Source organism: Tachyglossus aculeatus, chromosome 5, assembly GCF_015852505.1.
Source record: "Tachyglossus aculeatus isolate mTacAcu1 chromosome 5, mTacAcu1.pri, whole genome shotgun sequence".
NCBI classification, from domain to species: Eukaryota; Metazoa; Chordata; class Mammalia; order Monotremata; family Tachyglossidae; genus Tachyglossus; species Tachyglossus aculeatus.
In genome coordinates, this window is record NC_052070.1 from 68,583,787 (window position 1) to 68,596,986 (window position 13,200).

Genomic DNA, 13,200 nt, shown 5'->3' on the forward strand with positions numbered 1-13,200 from the left:
AGTTTATTTTTCTTCCTGCCTAATTACTCATGCCGATGATTCAGGGAACTTTTTGTTAACCTCTTTCTTCTTTGCTCAGGGAGAACCAGCTAAATAATTCAGTTAACCGTAGTTTCTCTGGATGAAGTTCTGCTGAATTCTGTCAGTGAAATTTGCAGTTAGTTGAGTTGGCAGTCACAATAATCCTTGTTCAGATGATCAGTGCAAGTCACTTAATGTCTCTGTGCCTCAGTTACCTCATCTGTAAAATGGGGATTAAGACTGTGAGTCCCCAATGGGACAACCTCATCACCTTGTAACCTCCCCAGCGCTTAGAACAGTGCTTTGCACATAGTAAGTGCTTAATAAATGCCATTATTATTATTATTATTATTATTATTATTAAATGTTTGCTGAGGGCAAAGCTCTGAGGTACATACTCAGGAAGGACCAAGGTCCTCATCCTGGCTCTGCCACTTCTCTGTTACAGTAATCCTTGTTCAGATGATCAGAGGTTCATTCATTCAATCAATCAAATCAGATTTATTGAGCGCTTACTGTGTGCAGAGCACTGTACTAAGCACTTGGAAAGTACAATTCAACAACAGAGACAGTCACTACCCAACAACGGGCTCACAGTCTAGAAAGGGGAGACAGACAACAAAACTAAACAAGGTATTTGTCAAATACTAGCTGAGGGCAAAGCTCTGCAGTACATACTTGGGAAGGATCAGGGTCCTAATCCTGGCGCTGCCACTTGTCTCCTGTGTGACCTTGGGCAGGTCACTGAACTTCTCTGTGCCTGTTACCTCATTTGTAAAATGGAAATTAAGACTGTGAGCCTCTGTGTGGGACCGGGACTGTGTCCAACCTGATTATCTTGTATCTCCCCCAGCTTTTAGTTCAGTGCCTGGCACATAGTAAGTGCTTAACAAATACCAGTAAAAATGCATAGTGTAAGCAGGAGGAAGGGGAATAATCCAATAAAGTAGGTAATAAAAATGTCAGGGTAAAACAGAATAAATAATGGAACAAATAGTGGGGTAATTACAAGCATAAAGTGCTGATTATGGTTCAGATACCTAAAGGTGAAAAGTTGCTATGGATTGCCGAAACTTGGGGTGTGGGATTTAACTGTAGAAGGCTTCCTGGAGGAGGAGGTCTTGTGAGGCCACCCATTTTGACCCTATTTAATAATAATAGTGGCACTTATTAAGTGCTTACTATGTGCAAAGCACTGTTCTAAGCGCTGGGGAGGTTACAGGGTGATCAGGTTGTCCCACATGGGGCTCACAGTCTTAACCCCATTTGACAGATGAGGTAACTGAGGCACAGAGAAGTTGTGACTTGCCCATTCTAGATCAAACGGAAGTATTCATTAAGCTCATCCATGGCACACCATGATGTTACAGTAGTTAGTACTCTGCATTGGGGTCACAGCAACACTCAGTTTGAATCCGAGTCACGGCAGAATTTGGAGTTGACAGTTCTTTCCCACTAGACTGTAAGCTCACTGTGGGCACAAAATAGGCCTACTAATTGAGTTTTGTTATACTCTCCCAAGAGCATAGTACAGTGCTCTGCAAATTATAGTAAGTGATCAGTGAATGCAGTTGATGGTTTGGTTGATGATTGAATTTTTATTCTCCTTAGTGCACTGCACTAAGCACTTGGGAGAGTACAGTAGTTAGTAGACGATTCCTGACCTCAAGTCTCCTTCAGTTAGTGGTATTTATTGAATGCTTAGTCTGTACAAGGCACACACATAATTGATTTGGCAGACACAGACCCGGCCGTCAAGGAGCTTACAATCTAGTGCTGCTCTGTGGTGCTCAAAGATTGAGGGAAATTATCTGATACATGTCAGTCCTTACAAAATTATCTAGTGCCTGTGAATCCAGCAGCAGGACTGGTTCAGGGAGGAATCTGATGTCTGGACCAGGGAAGGCACTGATGCTAATAAGGCCAACAACTGTCCGCTCACAGTGCAACTGGAGAAGATGGATGCAAGAGTGTATGGCAACATATTAACTGGGAAAATTTCATTCACGGAGTGTGTTAGTCTGCCTCAAACTCATTAGGGCAAATGGGCTGATGCCTGCCACCTCCTATCATGCCCGGATAGATGGAAGCGGGTTTGAAACGGAGATCAGGTCAATGTTATGAAGATCGGGGTAGGACAACACTGAATCCTTTAGACAGGAAGCTAATTATGGGCAGGGAATGTGTTTGCTCATTCTGTTGCGTTTATACTCTAAGCCCACGTGGGCAGGGATAATAATAATAATTTTGGTATTTAAGTGCTCACTATGTGCCAAGCCCTGTTCTAAGCGCTGGGGGAGATACATTGTGGTCAGGTTGTCCCACGGGGGGCTCACAGTCCTCATTCCCATTTTCCAGATGAGGTAACTGAGGCCTCGAGAAGTTCAGTGACTTGCCCAAAGTCACACAGCTGACAAGTGGCGGAGCCGGTGTTAGAACCCATGACCTCTGATGCCCAAGTCTGGGCTCTTTCCACTGAGTGACGAGGGATTGTCTCTCTTTTTTGCTGAATTGTACTTTCCAAGTGGTTAGTACGGTGTTCTGCACACAGTAGGCATTCAATAAATACGATTGCATGAATGTATTCTCTTCCAAATGCTAAATACAGTGATCATCATCAATCGTATTTATTGAGCGCTTACTATGTGCAGAGCACTGTACTAAGCGCTTGGGAAGTACAAATTGGCAACACATAGAGACAGTCCCTACCCAACAGTGGGCTCACAGTCTAAAAGATCAGCACATGGTAAGCACTCAATAAATGCGATTGAATGAATGAATAAATACCATTGATTGATTGATTTAGACTTTGAGGAAGAAGCTGTGCCCCACCACTCCCTTTCTGCTGCCAAATGTGCAAAATCGGCAGTGGACAGGACTGCCCTTGGGGTCACCTTAGGCCCAAAGCAGAAGACTCCAAAGCTCTTCAAATTTTAAACTTGTTGTGGCCAGGGGAACCTGTCTACCAAGCCTGTTGTATTATATTCTCCAAAGCGCTTAATACAACCTCCAGTAAGCGCTCAATAAATCCAATTGATTAGGCCTTGCAAACACTGAGTTACTACCAGTAGGGCTTCCCGGTTTTCCGTGGAAGCAGAGGTTTCGTCAGCCTTGGCGGAGTCGGTTGGCCTGTTCACTCCCCTCAGGCCCTGCCTGGGCCGCAGCCAGCTCTCTCCTCCTTACCTTCCTGAGGAAACCCTGCAGGCCTCCACCCTGGGACGCTGGCATTCACGTAGAACCTGATCAACAACGATTCCATCAGCTGTTCCTCTCCAGATCTCTGCGGTGCTATCACTCCCCTTTTATAGTTAGTTACCGTGTTTAGGCAATACTTACCATATGCCAAGTACTGTGCTAGGTGCTGGGGTAGATGCAGATGATCAGGTCAAGTCCCCGTTCCCACAGTCAGCGGTATTTATATAGTGCCTGCTGTGTACAGACCCCTGAATTAAGTGCTTGAGAAAGTTAGGAGACGGGGATCCTGTCCTCAGACGGACATAAAGTCGTTTACAAATAGGAGAAAGATAAGGTTAAATGAAAAGATTGTTCAGAGGTCTGGAATGTGGTACCCAGACCAGTCTGGCCAACAGATCAAATCAAACCCACCGTTTTTTGCAATGTTACCCCTGTGCCTCTCACACCTGCCCCCATCCTAGTATTGCTGCGGTCAGTGGCAGAGTAACTAGGAGAAGTACATGATTGTGAGTTCCTGGAGATCAAGTGTGGCCTACTGGATAAAGCGCGAGCTTGGAAGTCAGAAGGACCTTCTAATAATAATATTAGTGGCATTTGTTAAGCGCTTACTATGTGCAAAGCACTGTTCTAAGCGCTGGGGAGGATACAAGGTGATCAGGTTGTCCCACATGGGGCTCACAGTGTTTATCCCCATTTTACAGATGAGGTAACCGGGGCACAGAGAAGTTAAGTGACTTGCCCAAGGTCACACAGCTGACACGCAGAAGAGCTGGGAGCTTCTAGACTGTGAGCCCGTTGTTGGGTAGGGACCGTCTTTACATGTTGCCAACTTGTACTTCCCAAGCACTCAGTACAGTGCTCTGCATGCAGTAAGCGCTCAATAAATATGATTGGATGAATGAAAAGGACCTGGGTTATAATCCTGGCTCCGTCACATATGTCTGTTGTGTGACCTTGAACAAGTCACTTCACTTCTCTGTGCCTCAGTTCCCTCACTTGTAAAAGGGGAATTAAGACAGTGAGTCCCATGTGGGACAGGGACTGTATCCAACCCGATTTGCTTGTCTGTACCCCAGTACTTAGGACAGTGCCTGGTGCATAGTAAGCACTTAAGAAGCGCCACAATTATTATTATCATTATTATTATTACATTTTCCCAAGGACATAGACACAGCTGGTGTAGTGGATCAAGCATATCCCTGGGAGTCAGAAGGACTTGGGTTCTAATCCTGGCTTTGCCGCTTTAAGCTTGTTGTCGGCAGGGAATGTTTCTACCAATTCTGTTGGATTGCACTCTCCCAAGTGCTTAGTACAGTGCTCTGCACACAGTAAGTACTCCGTAAACATGATCGATTGGCAAGCAAGAAGTGCTTAACAAATAGGCTCACTATTAAATGCATGAGAACATAATTCATGCCATAGTGATCAGACCAACCTTCTCTCCAGCTCAGTATTCAATTTGTGAGAGGCTCCCAAGAGATGCTTAGGACAACAGGATAGTTGCCAGTCTTGGCTTTCACCCACATGGCTAGGGATGAGTCAGCTAGCAGTCACAACTTTTTATGGTCTAAGTGGAAGAGAAGCAGCTTGGCTTAGTGGAAAGTGCATAGGCCTGAGGATCAGAGGACCTGGGTTCTAATCTTCACTCTGCCACTTGTCTGCTGTGTGGCCTTGGGCAAATCATTTAACTTCTCTGTGCCTCAGTTACCTCATCTGTAAAGTGGAGATTAGGACTGTGAGCCCCATGGGGGACATTGGCTGGTCCACCCTATCTTGTATATATCCCAGACTTAGTGTGCAGTTCCTGGAACATAGCATTTAGCAAATATTAAAAAAAAAAATCTTGGGAGTGAGATTTAGGAGGCCTGGGTTCTAATACCAGCTCTTCACGTGACCTGCTTTGTGACTTTAACCTCTCTGGTCCTCAGTTTTTTCACCTGTAAAATGGTGTTAAGATCTCTGCCCCCCCACTCCCCTCCCACCCCCGACTCAGTTTGTGAGTCCTGTAAGGGGCAGGGCTTGGGTCCGGTTTGATTGTTTAAAAAGTTTGGGTTTTATTTTTGTTAATTTTGCTTTGATGGATTAAAAAAAACCCAGCCCCCCCCCCCCCCCTTCAAACTGGAATGTAGTGGCTGTTCTGGGGGCCAGTGAGTTTTATCAGTTGTATTTATCAAGCCCTTACTATGTACAGAGCCATGTACGAAAAGCTTGAAAGAATACAATATAATCAAGTTGGTAGACATGTTCTCTGTCCATAAGGAGCTTATGGTGGGGGCAGGGAAGTGGCAAAGATTGAGGTCGTCAGTGGGAAGGAAGCCAGCAACCACAGTGACTAGTTGGCCATGGGAACTAGAAGCCACCAGCCCGGAATAGCTGTTCTGGGACCTCTTCTTATCCTGGAGCCAAGTTCTGGCCAATTGCTGCTTAAAAGTATCAGAACTGGCATCTCCTGGAGGATTTTAGCAGTCATTATAATGTGGCATTTGTTAAGCACATGCATGTGCCAAGTACTGGGTAGATATAATAAAAGATCTGACACAGTGTCTATCCCATTTGGGGCTCACAGTCTGAGGGAAGGAGAACAGGTATTTAATCCCTATTTTATAGATGACAAAACTGAGGAACAAAGAAGTTAAGTCACTGGTCACACCCAACTACAATTTAATAAATAGAATTCATTTATAATAATAACTACAACTGATTATCATATAGCAGGCAAGGAGCAGAGCTGGGATTAAAACCCAGGTCCTCTGAGTCCCAGGCCTGAGCCTTTTCTTGGGGCCATACTAAGTGCTTAATACACACCATAGATAAATTATAAAACCAGTTAGCGGCTTCTCCTTTACATCATCCAAGTCAGTGAATAGGACTGAGGATTGTTTGGAGGCTGAGCCTCAAGCCCACGTGCTTCAGGCAAGCAGGAGATAAGGCATGGTCAAAGGAGGGGGAAAAAAAGACTATTGTTCATTCCTTATTTGCTACAAAGATTCAATTTCTCCATGTCTTCCAAAACTCCAGGATGTCTATAGGCAGAACTGACCAAGTATTTAATATGATGGGAGGGAAGGTTTATTTGTAGCATTTGAGTGCTTACTATGTGCCAGACATTGTAATGATAATAATAATGGTATTTGTTAATCGCTTACTACGCGCCAGGTGCTGAGATTGATACCATCAAATTGGGTTGGACAGAGTCCCTGTCTCACACGGGGCTCACAGTCTCAATCCCCATTTTACAGATGAGGTAACTGAGGCATAGAGAAGTGAGTGACTTACCTAAAAGAATGTTTTAAAGGGAAGGGGCAATAATAGAAATCATTCAGTTTTTAATAGGGGATTGATGGATTTTGTAGAAAATTTTGATAGCTGCTCAGACTTTTTTAAAGGCAAAATGGAGGCAAAATTGCTTTTTTGGCATTCATCTGGTCTGGTGGTGTCTAAACTCCATAGGTTGAAACTTGCAGCATCACTTAGTGCTGTGAGAGGTGGTGACTATATTCTCAAGAAGAAGAATAAATGACGTACTGTACTGCCTCATCTTGGCAAAGGATTTTGATGCCCTGGCACAGAATCTTTGACTGTTTTGGAGGGTAGCAGTTGTATGTAGTATATTTACTTTAATAACTACTTCACTGTTCCAGATAAATTAGAATGCTAAAATGAAAAAAAAAAAGAGCCAATGTAGTTGATTGATCAATCGGTGGTATTTATTGAGCGCCTACCTTATGAAGAGTATTCATTCATTTTTTCATTCATTCGTATTCATTGAGCACTTACTGTGTGCAAAGTGCTATCCTAAGTGATTGGGAGAGTACAATATAACAATAAACAGGCACTTTCTCTGCCCACAGTGAGCTTACAGTCTAGAGGGGGAGACAGACTGGGAGAATCATCATCATCATCATCAGTCGTATTTATTGAGCGCTTACTGTGTGCAGAGCACTGTACTAAGCACTTGGGAAGTACAAATTGGCAACATATAGAGACAGTCCCTACCCAGCAGTGGGCTCACAGTCTAAAAGAATGCGTCTTGTTGTTGTCTTATGCTGTCGAGTCGTGTCAAACCCATAGCAGCGCCATGGACACACCTCGCCCATAATGCCCCACCTCCATCTGCAGTGGTTTGGTAGTGTATCCATAGAGTTTTCTTGGTAAAAATAGAGACGTGGTTTACCATTGCTATAAGTAAATAAAGCACTGAGGGAGAGTACAGTACAATGGAGATGGCAGACATGATTCCTCCTGCAAGGAGCTTATAGTCTAGTTTTGGAGTAAGCACTTTGTAGAGTAAAATATAATAGAGTTGGTACACGTGATCCTTGGTCTCAAGGAGCTTATAGTCTATTTTCAGAGTAAATGCTTGGGAAAATATCATACAATAATCAATCAGTTGCATTTATTGAGTGATTACTCTGTGCAGAGCATTGTACTAAGCGTTTGGGATAGTACAGTATAACCATATAGCAGCGTTGGTAGCCATGATCGCTACCCTCAAGGAACTTACAGACTAGTTTGGGGTTCTGTGATACTGTCGAGTTGGTGGACATGATCCCTGCCCTCAAGAATGTTACAGGGTAATTTCCCAGTAAATGGCTGAGCACTTCAGTGCCCAAATGACGTTATGTAAAAATGAATAACTTTGGCGCTATAAACAGTGAAACCCTGGGGCAACCCATGAGTGCTCATTTGGTGCATGGATGAGAGGCAATTTATAAATTATGTGCATAAAAGACTGTTCCAACTTGATTATACTTTGAGTTTTGAAACTTGTCTTTGAGGTTTGCTTGTTTTTTTCTTTTTTGTGTGTGTGTGGAGGGGAGTAAGTAATTTCACCCAGAATTCCTAATGAAAGTAAATAATCAGACCTTATTCCAAAATGCTGTTGAGCCTCAATTGCATAAAGTAGAATATGTCATGTTGCCATTTAGTCATAGACTTTTGGCCTATCCAGAGGAGATGGGGGAGGCAAACTTGCTTGTTCTGGTTTAATTACGTAATTTCTATAAAAATAAAAAAGGTTATTAATAGGAAACTAATAACCTAGAGAATTAGTGTAAAGAACTGCCAGAACGAATGACATCATGACCATTATAAACTGTATGTCTGGAAAAAATTATTTGATTTTTGTGAGTACATCTTGAATCCCTCAAATTTCTCCCAATTTCTTCTAGTATTTTTCTTTACAACGATAGGAAGTCCTGTTTCATTTAACTTTGTCTTGAGGCAAAGCAGGAGTTTTAATCTGGGTAGGTAATTTTTGTATTACATGAACATCGAATGTGCCTTTTAATTTCTCCTCAGCAAAGAGTAATGTTATTCAGGATAGTGTTTGTTAAGAAAACAAGAGCGTATTATTGGAAAGTTTAGATGCAAATGCATTAGGCATTTCGGAAAAAAATGGGTTTCTTGGAATTCTCATTGTTTAGGATATGATCTTTTGAATACAAATATGGGACTATTTGGGGTCTCTTTGTGGGGGAAATTGTCAGTGTTTTTACTAACCCTGATTATTTTGAATAGCTGAACCTTGAAGCCTTATATGGGGTATCCAGAATTTTTCTATCCATTTCCAAAGCAGATTTCGATCCGCTAAACGCTTGAAGATGAGCATTTGAGAAACTCAGCCCTCTTCCCCTTTAATAACTAGATCGTATGCACTGAAACAGTTCATTTCTTTGTTTTGCATTAGGTCCCGCAACCAGATAACTCCTGGATTTTTTTGCTAATTCTTGGAACACGGAACTGTTTTGCTGTTCTTCCTTAAAAGCCTGGATTGTCTTGCTGAAAAGCCGTAAGTAGCTGCCTAGCATTTTTCAAATGTACGGAATAGGATTGACTCGGTTATTTAAGTGTTGTAACCCTAGATGCTTTCTCCAGTTGTGTGTTGGTCCTTAGCGCAAGTGAGATTTGTGTTTGGGAGAGCTGTCGGTGCGTTTTCTGATGCTTCTTAACATCATGGAGCCCTTTTCATTGTTTCTGTTAAGTTTTGAGTCACACAGAAGTGGCTTGGAATTAAAAACTTGGGTTGAGAAGGGCACAATCTGGAACTGGATATGACAGGACGGTCTATCTCTTATATTTTTGTATATATTTTGTATTTTTGTGTATAAAAAGAATGTTCCTGTGGTTGACTGTCAAAAGTAGTATTCTGCCTTTGCCTGTCTGATGGTCAGCTGTTGGTTTGGAGAAAAAAGTGCCTAATGGAAGTGACTTCTGAGAACCAGTTTTGTGCTTGAGAACCTCAATCAGAAGAATGTATGAATGAGCCAGCTACTACCTATTTTATGGAAGTATTTACCCATGAAGAAGCAAGTAAGCTGAAGCTGAGCTGCATAGTCATTACACATTTGTGTCTTAGTCATGGCTCCTCTGTGTTGTCTCCATGTAATTGAAGAGCTTGCTGTCTTGTAGAACCACAAATATTTGTAGAACAAATACTGCAGTTATTATTATTGTTATTATTATTAACCTCGTAAATGGAGAATGGGGTGCACATCTGGCTAGGGAGATGGGAACAAAAGTTCTTCAGTGACTGTATCTGAACCTGGGTTTATATAGAGATAGCCTGTAAAGGAAAGATTAATGTCTTTATTAGTAGCCTTTTCAAAGGAGTCAGAAGATGCCTGTCAGCTTTAGGAATGAAAAGAAAATTATAATTTGAAGACTATTATTAGTCACCCTTTAGTCATTTCTTCTATAGTTATGATTTTTTTTGATGGCATTTGTTAAACACTTACTATGTGCTAGGCATTATACTAAACACTGGGGTAGATACAGCCCAAGCAGGTTGGACACAGTACATTTTGCACATGGGGATCACAGTCTTTCAGAAGGTCCTGGGTTTTAATCCTGCCTCTCTCACATGTCTGCTATGTGACCTTGAGCAAGTCACTTAACTTCTCTGCTTCATTTAATCCCCATTTTACAGATGAGGTTAGACTGTGAGCCCAGTGTGGGACAAGGACTGTGTCTGACTTTATTACCGTGTATCTACACCAGTGCTTAACACATAGTAAATGTTTAACAAGTACCATTATTATTATTATTTATTATTATTATTACAGATGAGGTAACTGAGGCACAGAGAAGGGAAGTGACTTGGTCATGGTCACACAGCAGACAAGTGGCAGAGCAAGGATTATAACCCAGGTCCTGCTGATTTCCATCCCTTTGCTCTATCCACTACGCAACTCTGCTTCTCTAAACCAGATTATTTAATCTGCAAAAGAGCAGAAAGGTTAGTGTGATTATAAGAGCATCTTCAGTAACCATTTTCCATCCAGTGGGGTTTGTGGGGAATGGACACTATTCCTGAAGCCTCTCCAGTTCCTTACCATTCTTTTCAAAGTGCAGTAACCAAAACTAGAGACTTTTTTTCATTCAATCATATTTATTGAGAGACTTGTACTATGAAGTGTCTGATTCTGAATATTGTAGAATATAGGAAAAGTATTACTTTCTAATTCGTTCCCGGTCATGCTCCTATTAATTTGTTTCCAAGATCATGTTGGCATTTCAAATAATGATCTTATAAGTGCTGACCCATTCAGCTGGTAGTTGACTCTGACCTTCACTGTCATCTCTGTTCTATTTCATGTCTAGGTAACCTTTCCACATCCTGTATTTGCGGTGTTTTGATTTTTGCCCTTTTTTACATGGCTCTATTTCCGTCGTTAATGGCATATCTTTTTTTAATCAGTGATTCATTGAATTGCGTATCTGTCCCCTAAACCATAAGCATGCCATCCAATTTAGTATGGTTTGTAAGGTTACTTAGCATGCTTTCAGTACTTTTGTCCAGGATATCCAAAAGATATTGACTGATTTTTTAATGCATTTATTTATTTTGTGTTGGTGGGACACTACTCTATTTCCTGTCCCCTCTCTGTTCACACCAGACCTTCTGTGATCCCTGCATGTCATCTTTGAACAGTGGATCATCTGACAACAGTGATTTGACTGACTGTTCTTAACCTGAGGATGTCATATAGGAGAGAATCAAAACTATAACTGAAATCTTCATTATTTCCTTCCTTGGTCTTCACTTAGCTACATGTCCTGTCACTCTGAGAGAAGATTTGAGTTATTTGCCACAGTTTGCTTTTCACAAGGCCATATTGTTTGCTTCTTGGTATTTTGTGCTCTTCTCTTTGTTCCAAATTGATTCTTCACTAAATAGCTGGTACATTTTTCAGGCTATTGCTTGGCTAGCAAGTCTGAAAGACAAAAAAATTGTGGTACTAAGCATTTACTATGTGTCAAGCACTGTAAAAAGTGCTGGGGTAGATTGAATAGAAGCAGATCTAACACAATTTCCATCCCACATAGGGTTCACACAGCCTAAACCTGAGATTACCAACATCATACTTAATTCTCTCCGTAGTGATGAATTCTCCAGTGCCAACTCCAAGGCTATTTTAAAATATGCTTTGTACTTTCACTTTGAGGCATTAGAGCTGTGAGCTTTCTATAAAGATCTTCCTATCCCTCATACTGAAAGTATTTCTGTGCTACATTTTTGGTGTGCTTGTTTATTTTCAGAGTGCAACAGTCAAAGTTGGCAATCCCTCAAAACTATAGAGTAAGGTAATGAGTATGATGCTGAGAAGAGCATCAAGGGGAATACATAGTCAATTCTCCAGTAACATAGGGGTTGAATTTGTTGTGAGCCCCACATTATGGCCAGCTTTAGAGAAGCGGTGTGGTGTAGTGGATAGAGCCACAGCCCTGGGAGTCAGAAGGTCCTGGGTTCTAATCCTTGATCTGCCACTTGTCTGCTGTGTGACCTTGGACAAGTCACTTCACTTCTCTGGGTCTGTTACCTTATCTGTAAAATGTGGATGGCGACTGGGAGCCCCATCTGGGACAGGGACTGTGTCCAACCCGATTTGCTTGTATCCACCTCCAGTGCTTAGTACAGTTCCTGGCACATAATAAGCACTGAAAAATACCATTAATAATAATAATAATAATAATAATAATAATAATAATAATAATAACTTGCTATAGAATATATGTTTTGGGAGATGCCATATGTTTGTGCCCAACAGTTTCTTCTGACACTGCATTGTTTCCAGGTAGAAACCCTTTGTGAGATGTATGTTTTGTAATTCCCTTACAGTGTTCTATCTGAAACATGCAGTGTAAGGCCATATTTTGGGTGAACTGACTAGCTGCTAAATAAGAGGAAGGCTATTGAAAAGAGGTTGAGATCTTGTAGTTGAATGCAGATGTTTCTAGACGTTGATTAGAAACAAAAGTGTGTGATTTTTCTATTCCCCACATCTGGTCAGAACCTGTTGTGACCTTGAGCTAGTCTGTGTATACTAGTTGCATGATGTGGAAGTGGAGTGAGAGGTTGGGAACAGAAAGTCTTTTACTTAATAATAATTATGGTATTTATTAAGCACTTACTAGGTGCCAGACACTGTACTAAGAACTGGGGTCTTGTCTTATGCTTTCGAGTCATCTCGAGTGGATCTAGTAGTCCAGGAAGTAACTTTACCACGTTGTTTTTCCAAAGGAAATATTTCAGTGATAAAAATGTTCTTAATGGTCCTCCTGAGATCGGAGGCAATCAGTCAAGTGGCTCCCACTGTGTAGGTGGAAAGTTTTGACAGCTCAGTGGATTTCAGTTAGCAGTAATATCCCCAACCAGCCAGATTACCCTGAGGCAGTGGAACCCATGTTTTATCAAAGGGAGGTTCACATCAGCATATGTGGCGAATGGGGGTGGAGAGAAGGTGTTGCCCGTGTGGACTGTTGAATTCCCTGGATTGTATTTCAGTCAATCTGGTCTCGAGTCACGCAGCTGGATTTTAAAGCAGGAGACCCTATTGTGGCTGGCCTCATACTGGAGAACAAGACTCAGATGTCTGAAAGTTAGGTATTCCTCTCCAGAGTGCGCTAGGAAGAGTGATGGTCATTAAGTCATTCCATGCAGTCGTCTCTCTCCAGCCAAGGAACAGAGAGCTGGAGTCTTGG

At 41.9% G+C, this 13,200-nt stretch overlaps 1 protein-coding gene across 2 annotated transcripts in view; it reads left to right on the plus strand.

Moving 5' to 3' along the window:
* The window catches only part of TLN2 (talin 2), a 664,294-nt gene that overhangs the window by 238,355 nt on the left and 412,739 nt on the right, over positions 1–13,200 (plus strand). For both annotated transcript variants that reach the window (XM_038746479.1, XM_038746480.1), the window contains one exon: positions 8,906–9,007. The gene's annotated coding sequence lies outside the window, so the exon portion shown is untranslated. The remainder of the gene's footprint in view (positions 1–8,905; positions 9,008–13,200) is intronic.